The 11761-nt window shown below is 42.1% G+C and overlaps 1 non-coding gene across 1 annotated transcript; it reads right to left on the reverse strand.

Annotated features, from left to right (window-relative positions):
- Positions 1–9035: 9035 nt before the first annotated feature.
- Positions 9036–9117, reverse strand: trnas-gcu (transfer RNA serine (anticodon GCU)). Its single transcript has one exon. It is a non-coding gene; the product is annotated as a tRNA-Ser (tRNA).
- Between the last annotated feature and the right edge of the window lie 2644 nt (positions 9118–11761).

An 11761-nucleotide genomic window follows, 5' to 3' on the forward strand; every position in this document is an offset into this window, starting at 1 on the left:
CACCATGTGAGAGACAGCCTGTGGCCAGGTAAATGTGTAAATGTGGGGTGTGTTTTGGGGGGGGGGGGGGGAGGTGTGTGGGCGGTGGAAGTTGTGAGGAATCAATGTCTAATTTGGACGAATTTAGATGTGAAGAAATATCGGAAACGTATGCAGCTGAATAATATTGAGCAAAGAACCATCAGAGTTTTGAAAGATTTATATTAATATTCTACATGAAACATTATAAATCGAACTGAGCAGATTTTGTATATTGTCAAGGAAAGATATTCCATAATGATTAGGAAGTGACCTGTCTCTTGGAGATCCATTCCTGCTTTAATCCCACGCCTTAAAGATGGGAGGACAATCGGCATGATGTTGGGTTCATTGGATACCCACTGAAATCTGCCAACGTAACTGAGCATCAAAACTGGCATCTTGTTTTGTAGTTTAACCTTCTGTTTTTCTCAACAGTATTTTCTTTAAGCTGAAATAAATTCGGAGCAAAATTGAATGCAACATTAAACATTCCAATGATATAAATCCAATTCACTTCCGATCATTGCAATGAACAGAATGAAGTTGCAGCAAAATTAATAAAATGAAATGAAGAAAACTGCATTTCCGGAAATTTTACCCAGTTCAGATGCAGCCATATGAGAAAGCCCATCAAGCTAAAACATCACCTTCACTTCTCTCTCCATATATACTTCTTCACGTGAGAGAGAAACTGTCTGAAGAAATTATGCGTCAAGACTAAATGTCCGTGTGAATGTGACGGCAATTTCATGTTTGCTGGTTCATTCTGAGACAGTTCCGACTCGGAATGAATCAAGGACAGGTATTCCTTCCAAGGACGAGGTCAATTCTTTGGATTTTGCTGGTATTATTATTCGCTGAAAGCAGAAACATAATGGTGTGGATTCGATTCCTCTCAGGGAATTTCTTATCCCCTGGGTGCACCATATGTAAGCTTGATGTGGTCACATGTGAGCCCCTTTGCAATGGGCTGGAGTGGCCCGGAGGTGAAGGCGACGGGTTGGTCTTTCATTGTGCATGTGTGGATTTGAATCCTACTCTGGCTGTTACTTCCATCAAAAGCAGCTGTGGTTTTCGTTTGTGCCTCGCATCTTTAGTATACATTGGATGGAGAATCTTGTTCTTGCCCTTCATTGCAACGGAGATTTGTGATAAATCGAAACCTCATCAAAGTCGAAATAAAACAATTTGTTTCCGTTGTAAGTTATATTGGGATAATGAAAAGGAGTGCAAACGTTTTTTTTTCCTCCTTTCATTCCATCTTGACTTTCTATGAATTTCCATCGAATGAAAGCAATACAAATAAGGAGAGATCAGATGCAATATTTTATCCAGTTGGATTGTGAATTTTAATGTAAAACACCACACAAACTTTTGATCAGTATTTTAAACAGTCAATTGAATTGGAACCGCAGAAAACGTTTCCAATGAAATGAGCCTTTCATTCTTTCACAACCTTTTGCTGTGTGCATCATACCGGGATCCGTCATCCAGCGTGAAAACCAAGTTGGCAACAATATTAGATCCACCAATTTTCTTTAGCAACCACAACTGCTGCACATACACATCTGTGGTGTGCCCAGTGCCATTTGTTGTCTCCAGGCCACAGCACGTTTCTTGTTGATGAGCTTATGAGCCAGTTCCTGATCTGTCTGATCAGTTTGAGAAACCTTTTCTATCACTTCATCCCATCACCTCAAAATTCGAAACTTATCAATAAAGTAAGGCATTAGACCAAATGATGCAATAGTGGAAGTCGGCCATTCAGACCATCGAGTCTGCTCGCACATTCAATGAACTCATGTCTGATCTGATAATCTTCAACTCCATTCTCTTGTATTGCCTCGACAAAGCGTTATCGTCTTTCTGATCTGACTGGCACAGTTTGAAAATGCACAACAACTCAACATCAACAACAGTTTCGGTAAAGAGTTCCACTGATTCACTGGCCCCTGAGCAAAGAAATGACTCATCATTTCTGAATTAAATAGGCAAAATCTAATTCTGAGTTCATGTCCTCTGGTGTTCTCCTCATACCAGAGGGTAACCCACCTGCCCGTAACTACCCTGTCAAGTTCCCATGAATATTGAACGTTTATAAATATTATCATGTAATTATACAGGTCCCCTCCGTCTCCTTTGTTTCAAAGAGAACAATCCCAGTCGAACCAATCATTCCACGAAGCTCCGTTTTCTCCTGTGTTGACAATATAACAGAGGCGGAAAGATTACAGTGAATGCGTGGAAATACGTTTGCAAGCAGTGGGTGGCTAAAATCTGAAACACAGTGCATGCAAGGATCGGAGTGGCAAAATCCACATAACTTTGCGAAGTATTCAGATGTGAATATGTGATGCCAAGACATACAAGGCTCTGTATTAAGTGATTTGAAAAGGAGTTCGGATAGTTAAGCGATTGTGATTGAGCAATACAGGTACCAGTTACAAGAGTGGTTTATTAATACCTGTCCTTCCATTCTCGAACGGACATGTCAGAGTAAGAACTGTGCTGTCTGAATCAGCGTGTGGGAGTGCTGCTGATCCCGTGGAGACACAGTGACAGTGACTGTGCAAACACGTGACATCTGTAAGCTGTGCTCAGAGTCGGTGTTGGAATGAAAATCATTAGGTAGTTTTGCTCGTAGTGAGGTGTTTACTTATAGAAGGTAGCTCAGGAAAATATACATTCTACTGCCCTTTCCCCACTCGCCCATACCACTGAATACCGCCACTATGTAGGACAATTTCTCTCTGAGCACCATCATCCAGTCCTCCTTGGCCCCCAACACTTCCCCATATGGCACAATTACACGAAATCTCAGAAGATGCAATGCTACTTGTTTACGATGTCTCTCCTCACTGTGTAAAGTTCTACTGATTTATCTACCTCTCACTCAATTTAGCTAACTGCATTTCCTGCTCACAATGTGATCTCGTCAAGACTGGGAAGAGAAAAACAGAATGGGTGACAAACGCGAGTACACCTATGTTCTGTCTGCAAACAGAAAAAGAACATGAGCTTCTAGATTCCTGTCACTGCAAATTCCCACTGTGTTCCTATGCCTCCATGTCAGTTTGGTCTGCTGCAGAGCTCCCGCATGGCCTGTGCAAGTTGGAAGAGTGGCACGTCATTTCCGAATGAGAGACCGTGCAATCTTCAGTACCCAACATGACGTTCAATCATTTTAGACGTTGCCCATCTTCTTTCATGTTCCTGCCCCATCTACACATACCATTCATTCCAAAGGCGGATGGTTTGGCTCGAAAATTTCTCCCCAGATGCACTAGACCTGCTGATTTTGTTCCGATATTTCTACATTTCTTTTGATAACTTTATTCTGTTGTGATTGCCAGCCTTCAGGAAACGTGCGTTTGGACGGGATTGTGGTCAGAGGAGATTTATCAACGTGGTGCCTGAGCTCGACCATTGCCCCTGCGAAGATAAGCGAAAGTGAGGGCTGCAGGTGCTGGAGCTCAGAGTCGAGAGTGTAGTGCTGGAAATGCACAGCACGTCAGACAGCATCTGAGGAGTAGGAAAATCGATGTTTCGGGAAAAAAGAAACGACATTCCATTGCCAGCCAATGCCTGGAGGAAGAAAATCTTTTGTTCCACCTTAGGACCCTGCAACCATACGGGCTAAATGTGTATTTCAACAGCTTCCTCATTTCACCTCCCCCAACATTATCCCAATCCCAAGTCTCCAGCTAGGCACTGCTCTCTGGACCCGGCATCATTGCCCCTCCGAACTACCACCTTCTACCTCTCTTCATCCATCTATCGGTTTCCCAGCTACCTGACCACCAACCCCATTCCCCTCCGTCAACCCCGACTCAAAAGCCTCATTCCTGATGAAGGGCTTATGCCCGAAACATCGATTCTCCTGCTCCTCGGATGCTGCCAGACGTTCCGTGCTTTTAACGCACTACACTCTCGCCAATGCAAAGATAGATGAGCTCGACTGGGGCTCTCTATCTGAGAGCGGGGAAAGCTGAGAGAGAAATTGATTAACGTGCACAGAAATGCGATAGATATGTTTGACAGGAATAAACTTCTTATGGGAAGGGTAAATAACCAGGGTTATAGATGAAACGCTACAGGGAGGATGTTCAGTGAAGATTTAGGAAGAATGTTTGCATCCAGAGAGGGTTGTTTGTCTGGAACTCACTGTTTGAACGTGTGGTAAAGCTAAGAGTCATCCAAATGCTTCAGGAGTATTTAGCCGAACACTTGAGGAGCTAGAGCATGCACGGATAAGGACCAGGTACTGGAAGGTGGGGCGCAGATAAACAGATATTTATTGAAAGACTTGAATACTGTAACTTTCGGTGCAGTAAAATGGAGGCTAGCGCAGCTCAGTGGCACAAGGAAAGACGTGGTGGACATCTACTGCATTTGTTAAGATCGCGATTCACAGTTTGTGGGTTTGATTCCCGCCAGAATTGCAATTTAGTTCAGATTTCAGCTGATTCAATGATTGTTCTGCTGCTTCATCGTCAGTTCCCATCGTCTGGAGTTCTCGTCCCTGCTACTGACCAGAGAAGGTTCCTCGCTTTCTTGGTGGTGAGTTTTAAGAAAATCATATCATTTGAAATATGATCAGCCAGCAATCGGCTGCTCATTCACAAAACCCACTGCAGATACCCACTGTCTTTCCACACAGTTCCCTCCCACGGTTGCACTGAGTGTTTCGATTTATTCAGTGTCTTTTTCCCTTTGGGTGTTAGGTTGATGTAGATGGGCTGGGAAAAGACATTGACCTGTTCGATCAGCCGTAATTATGTCAAATGGCGGGGTAGCGCTGGCGGGTAAAATGGTCCCCTCCTATTCCTCTCAGTCTGTGCTGTTTCTGACAGAGGATTTTAAACAATAGCATGATGAGGACAATGTGAATCTACACCACGGAATACCAAGGTCCTCCCCTTTATCCCACCGCTCTCACAACTCCTGTTGTAGATTCAGATAAGACAGTGGAGGATTCTCCCAGGTGCTCTTTCAAGCTTCATGCTCCTTCACACAGGTTTCCAACTAGACACATGGAGCAAACTGCCGGTTAGATATTGGGGATTCAGGGACAGATTTCCCCTTTTTCTGACTGGAGTTCTGACCACGGTAATAAACATGAATTTCGGGCGTTCTGTATCTTACTCTAGATTCTTATCACTTTACAATTTAAACTGAAATTCAATTTACTCTTGCATGACATACTTATGTCTTCAGTATTCATGAAAACTGTGCATTATGTCCTTGGATGAAGCCATGGTGAATATTAATGATGAGTGCAGTGTGTTTCATGTTGTCTGTAGGATCTTACAGAAGCATGTTCGTGAAGTGTGGTTGATTCGAATTCTGTGCCGAACTGAAGCCGACCGAGTGAGAAGCCCTGTGATAATGTAACATTTTCTGTAAACAACGCAGCGACCCTTGGAAACCCAGTTTTCAATCAAGTCTATTTTCACAACGTTTTTCTGTATCCCATTAAATCAGTGAGTATTAAAAGGACTCAGTCCCGTTCCTGGTCATTGTGACCAAATGACCAAGGCAATCGATGGCAATGATGATGATGCTTGACATCGACAGGTGCATTCCTACTCACTAGAGTCACATTGTATTACAGATCACGTAAGCAGAGGAGATGATGAGCCTTCTGGCACCCTGAGACAGTGCGACAGTTAATCCCACGTTGTTATTCTCACTCTATACCAAAAACCAGTTAGCCAGCGGACTGAGCTAACCGGCTTCCATTTAATGTAAAGCTAAAACAAACAGCTCAGCACATTAACAATCTGTAGTAATTCAGGATTGAGTGGGTTGGTTTCTGAAAATTAAACGTACCTTCTGAACAATGAGTGAGGCTATTCCAAGATTGCCTTCTCTGACAGCGCTGGGACATGACTGACGTTCTCTATGATATGGAAGTGCCAGTGTTTCAGTTGGGTAGACAAAGTTAAAAATGACACAACGTCAGGGCATAGTCCAGCAATTTTATTTGGAAACACTAGCTTTCAGAGAGCCGCTCCTTCATCAGGTGGGTGTCTTTCTGCAGAAACCTGATGTGTGTGTCAATATGCGCGACCTTTTGGAAGATCATCTGGACTTTAACTGACCGTTCGTGGTGTCGATAGTACCCATCACTTAGATGTGTTGGTGTTGGACTGCGGTGGACAAATTTTAAAATCATACAAAGCCAGATTAGAGTCCAACAGTTGACAACCACCTGATGAAGAAACAGTGCACGGAACACTGGCGCTTCCAAATATGCTTGTTCGGTACAATCTGATGCAATGTGATTTTTAACATTGAGAGCTCTTGGTAATGTTTAATTGATCGAAGACAGTAAACGAATATTCGTTCGTGGAGATGAAAAATTCAAATATTATCCACCTCAGTGTAACAAAAAAAAAGTTTGGATGTGTGCTGATTCTCCACAATGCGCTTGCGCCAAGCAAAAGTTGACCTTGCACCTGCCTGATCCGCAGCCAGCTATAAGAATGGCTGTACCACTGGCCAGATGCACAGCTGAAATTTTACACGCTGCAGAGCTGTGGTGCTGACAATGACATGAGCCATAACAGTAACAGTCACAAGGTGAACAAAGAACAAAAATAATCAACATCAATGATCCACTTCAAATTGTCTTAAAAAAAACTACCATTCACAATTTGAGCAGCCAATCAATGAGGTCGCTCCTGATCAAGAAAATTGCAACTTACTTTGCTGCGTTTTCACCATAATTAGAGGTAAACTCCAGCCTAATCATAACATCGCATATTCCCATTAATTTTCAGATTTAGATTACGTTAATGACCTGTCCGTATTTGCAGGAAACTGAACAATATGAAATGAGTGAAAACGTTCTTCCGGTGATGTAATCCAGTGCAGAGTCGGCCAGAAAAGAAAAGACAAAGACATGAAACATCGCTCCCATTTCTCTCTGTTGCAGGACCTGTCTTTAGTAGCGAAAGTATTAATTATTTTCCTGGGAAAGTTTATTCATAAATCAATTAACATCTGAGTTTTGAAACCTACTTTACTTCAGACTAAAATAGTTGAATATCTTTTCCCCGAGCCTAATGTCCCAATCCTCCCTTCTCTTCCATGTAAATACCAGCTGCTCCAGGTGAGGTTGGAGCTCCCAACCTGACATTCCAATGTTCCTTGCTGCTCCATGTCAATAGCAGCTTCTCCAATTTAAGTTGGGGCTCCCAGTCTGATGCCTCAATGCTCCCTGCTGCATGTCAATAGAAGCGGTACAGTTGAGGTTGGATCTACCACTCTCATGCCCAAATGCTCCCAGGTGCTACGTGTCATTAAGAGCTGGTCCTTGTGAGGTTGGTGCTCCCACTCTGATGTTCAAATGCTCCCTCCTCCGTGTCAATGCAAGCGGTCCATTTGAGGTTGGATCTATCACTATGATGTCCCAATGCTTCCCGCTGCTACTTGACATTAAAAACTGCTCCAAGTGAGAGTGGAGCTCACAGACGGATCTCGCAAAGCGTATTGCTCCATGTCTACTGAAGATGCTTCAAATTAGGTAAGATCCCGCAGTCTGATGTTCCAATGCTCCCTGCTGCTTCATGTCAATAGAGACTGCTCCAGGTGAGGCTGGATTTCCCAGTCTGAAGTCCCAATTCTCCCTGCTGCTCCACATCATTTGAAGCTGCTCCGGGTGAAGTTGGATCTCCCAAGCCGCTGCCCGAGTGCTCCCTGCTACTCCAAGTAACTAAAAGCTGCTCCAGGTGTGGTGGGAACTCCCAGCTTGCTGCCCCAATGCTCCCTGGTCCATGTGAGCAGACGCTGCTCCAGATGAGGTGGGAGCTCCCAACCCTTGCAACTCACACACCTCTATACCAACTTAGAAATAGTTCCCACTGACCATTTCCACCATTGGAGCCATTGGTGGAATATCCGTATCATGTGAATTTAATATTATTTTTCCTCAGCACCGAATCATTACTTCCAAAAGACATTCTTTCTTAAATATTGTTTATCATGTGCATATTGCATTCAATCCGAAGTTAGATAATGGTGCTAACTGATGTATGCTCAATAAAAATTACTGCATATTTTTCATGTTGTGTAACTGCTACTTAGCAAGGGCAATGTTTGTAATGAAATCACACTTTTATTCCAGGTGAGGGAATGTGGTTTGTATTATTTAAAATGAACTTGTCCACTGTGTACAATGAATAAATGGATCTCAATTTCAAAGCAAACTTGGTTACGTTGTCATCCATCTTGACATGTGGTGTCCTCTTCTTTCAACCACACGAGTATTAGAACGAAACGTCTATTAATGACATGCGTATAAAGACACATTAAATCATTTTTCGTGCTAATGCTGCATGAATTTGCGATTATTGATCCACAGGTTATGTTCACTCCCTACAGTGAACATGCTCCTTCTCCAGTTGTTCATGGTTCAATGTGATGCATCCAGTGTGTGCATAACGTTTTGGAGCTTGCTTCCCACATCTTGTGTTTATCTGTGTCTTGTGTCCAGCCTTCATCAATGGCGAGAGCAACGGGCGAGGGAGAGACCATTGTGTAAGTCTCTCCGTATCCATGCATGGCACCCATGTCTGCAATTCTCTACTGTGCATTTATAGCCAGTTCTCCCACGCCACGCCCCTTTTGAAATATTTCCATTATTTTGTGTTGTTTCGCTGTACTCTTCTCACCAAGATGAATACCTTCTACTCAACCTGCTCCAGATTTCATTTGACAAAACAGTCATTAAGAATCCCATTACATAAACATGCCCTTCGCATCTCTTGTATTTTGGTTTTCCTGGATCTCTTTCATATGATAAAAGGTCACAGCAGCTTGACTTGAAAAAGAAAATCGCGTTACTTTTCATTATCCCAATGCGATCTACGTTTCAATGCAGTTTAAGCAACTGACTCAAATTATTCTTTGAGATTTTATAATAGCGTCGATGCATATAAATTGACCATTGGTGTTCCAATTTCAATAAGAAAGGTGTGAGCATACAAAAGTAGCAGCTTTGAAAACACCGACGAGAGTGGGATTCGAACCCACGCGTGCAGACCACAATGGATGAGCAGTCCATCGCCTTAACCTCTCGGCCATCTCGTCACATACAATAGCACGGATATGAACTCATGAATAAGTGAATTGCGTAAATTATGCAGAACAGCAGATATTTCTCCCTGGTCTGGTGAAATGCTAAATAGCACAGTACGGTTCCAAGACTATGGTCTGGCCTCTGGGTTGTGGGACAACGGCATTCCCACTGTGACACTCTGCTCACAGTGATCTGAACAAAAATGAAGAAAAGACTATGTAACAAAGTCTGTTGAATTCTGTGAAGATTTGAAGTCAACGGAATGAAGAACTCGAGTAAGAAGGATGTGTTCCTTAAAGAAAGAGTTGGATAGAGCTCATAAGGATAGTGGACTCAAGGGTTATGAGGATAAGGCAGGAACAGGATACTGATTGAGGATGATCAGCCACGATAATAATGAATGGTAGTGCTGGCTCGAAGGGCAGAATGGCCTACTCCTGCACCTATTTTCTACTGTCTATTAAATTGCCAGTGAGAAATTGTTTTCCAGACTGGAGGAGAGTTCATTGTGCTCAATGTCATTATTCGGAACACCTTTCTTCTGCTCAGATGTTTTTGACACGCACTTCTGTACAGAACAGACACTTTCCAAATCCTAAATAAGACTAAACAGACAATTGAATTCAACAATGCAAATACCTTGATCTGTATCATTTTCCTAGGCCATGCAACACCAATTATGATCACAGCAACCCAGTGAGCAAGTGTCAGAAGGAAAATGAGTGCAGTGTCAGAGAGAATGCTGGGAGCAGCAGCTGAAACGCGGGGAAGTGCATTTCCCACAACAGGAACACTACCAAAAAGCGGACTGCGGTGGAAGAATTCAGAGCGGGTTTACACTTTGGAATTTGATACCAGAGACACAATGGAGATTTGTCATTGAGTCTGTTAAAGATGAAGATTTTAAGATTTCTACAGATGAAAAACAAAATAAAATGTTCATTGGTTATTGAATGCAAATGTTGAAATTATATATTTCAAAAATCTACCCATCTTTGCAATGAGTCGCTCACCATTTTCCTCACTCGGGGTCAGAACCACTGGTGAAGATGATCGTTTAATTCCCGTTACTAGCCATGGAATCAGAGAACTTCCGTTTCCCAAACGTTAAGGTACAACCAGGAATGTGGAGGTAGGCATTAATGTGTTGCTCCTGTGATGCAGGTGACAGTGCATGGTATCTCTGTGCCAGTATAGTGGGCTGTGCTGTGCCGAAGTTTTAAGTTTGAGCCTCACATGGAGCAGCTTCAAATATTCATTGTCTTGTGGGGTACGGATAGAAGGTGATATTGAGCAAAGACAAGTTTATGGGAAAATATCCGTGTTTGTGGATTGAGAAATGACCTTTTTTGGATAATGACTCCTTGATCAACAAACATACTGCAAGTAGTTAAAACGTGAAGAGACATGTGTGGAGAGAGAGCCAAAGGTGATTGTTCAGCAGGTGGATAACGTTTCTCATGTGCAGTGCGTTAAATTTCGGGAAAATATATATTGAACTGGTTTCATGTTACGCATTTTGTTGCAAAGTCGCAAAGGTTATTGCAATAATCAAAAAAGAAAAATCACATAGGACCGTTTGAATATTGTATTGAATTGAATTTTGGCCTGAGTATATTTTATCTTCAATGGCGTGCTGCAGAGAAGTACAGAGGGTTAACAATACAAAATAACAGAGTCTTCTTGGTGCATTTCTTGGGTGGAGTAAAGAATGTACGAAATATACATAATATCATGTGAATGAGGTCGAATCTTTAAAGTAGGTTTTATTAATCCAAGTGACGATTCAATTCCGACTCATTCGGATATAACTTCTGTCTGCAGTTATTTTAGGACATCAGCTCCATTTACAGAGTTTCACCTTGAATAACACGCCACACTTTACCAATCCATGAACATTTGTTACTCCATCTTAATCAGTTGTACGTGTTCATGAAATGTCTTTGTGTCTGAAGTCAACCAAATTCGAAATTGTTAGGCAACCACACTGACTTTCTCTCAATGGTAAATCCCCCCCTTGTATGTTTGTTCGTGTAACTTTTAAAACATTGTGAAATCAGCTTCTACGTTTTATTTCTGGAAAGTCGTTCACGATTTAACTAACTGTATTGATTGGAAGAAACTCTCTTTCAAACTTTTCTTAATCATTCACTAATGGTTTTGCAGCTCTAACTAAAGTTATTGATTCACTCGAAAGAGGAGATTTCCCTGATTTAGTCATTCAAACCTCAAGTTATGTGAAAATCTCATTTGTTGACTTCAAACTTGTATGTTTCTGCTTCAGCATTTCCAGATCTCGTGAATAAACTCCCTCATTCTTTCCATAATCCCGTTTGCATCCTTTCTGATATTTTTATGTCTCAGTAAACAACGTCACTTGGCTTTCTAATATCTTGCTATCCAGGAAACAGCGTCGGTGTCCTTTCTAATCTCTTTACATGTTTTTGGTGGAGCATGAGGACAAGGATTACACACAATGCTCCCACTGAGGGTGACCTGAAGATTTTACAGTTACGCTATGAACTCTTTGCTTTTTAAATATGACGTCACTATGTATAAACTCCAATAAGGTAAATTATTATCTATCCAGTCCATGAACATCATTTCCATAGGATCGAAAATTATCTATCACTCCCTTTATTCTTCCACGAAATG

This window comes from Hemiscyllium ocellatum, unplaced genomic scaffold (assembly GCF_020745735.1).
Source record: "Hemiscyllium ocellatum isolate sHemOce1 unplaced genomic scaffold, sHemOce1.pat.X.cur. scaffold_406_pat_ctg1, whole genome shotgun sequence".
NCBI classification, from domain to species: Eukaryota; Metazoa; Chordata; class Chondrichthyes; order Orectolobiformes; family Hemiscylliidae; genus Hemiscyllium; species Hemiscyllium ocellatum.